The sequence below is a fragment of the Palaemon carinicauda genome, chromosome 17 (genome assembly GCF_036898095.1).
Source record: "Palaemon carinicauda isolate YSFRI2023 chromosome 17, ASM3689809v2, whole genome shotgun sequence".
Classification (NCBI taxonomy): domain Eukaryota; kingdom Metazoa; phylum Arthropoda; class Malacostraca; order Decapoda; family Palaemonidae; genus Palaemon; species Palaemon carinicauda.
In genome coordinates this window covers 13,084,193-13,084,882 of record NC_090741.1, presented here as the reverse complement: position 1 = coordinate 13,084,882, position 690 = coordinate 13,084,193, and positions in this window count along the sequence as shown.

Below are 690 nucleotides of genomic sequence, written 5' to 3'. Positions count from 1 at the left end.
AGATGAGATCAAGGAAAGGTAATTTCATTGGCCATCTTCAACTACAGCAGTAAGGAAAAGGGAATGTTTGGTAAGATTGTGTTGATTATTGGAAATTTAATGCCATTACGAAAGATTGTTCATATCCACTCCCGTTGATCGAAGAGTTGCTCGCTAAGGTACTGGACCTTTGATATTTTATCAGTATCAATTTAAAATCTGGCTATCATCAAATCATAGTTTATGGAGACAGTAAGAGTATATCTGTCATTGTTCTTGTTAAAATTTGAACTCTTGAATAACATAGAGATTCAATTTTGGCAGAAAAACTACCATTTACAAAACCAAGAAATTCAATCTTCACTGTTGCAAATATGTTTAGACCTTTATTACAACAGTTCTAGTAAATACTTAATAATTTAATAAGTCAAAATGGTCATTAAGCCCTACCATAAGAGGTATATCAACTGGAAGCACCGAATGTTCTACCAGTGGGTGTTGGCCATAGTAGCAGAGATGGGCCATTGTGCATTATAGAAACTATGCTGAGGTCCAAAGACCACTACAACGATGTACAAAGAACCTACTTTCTACAATTTTCAATTTTCGTAGATTTTCATTGAAATTGATATCCACATACAGCTTTCAAAGATCGCATTCAATGTGACAGAGACTGTCATGCATATCTAATAGCTACTGGCTGCCATACTG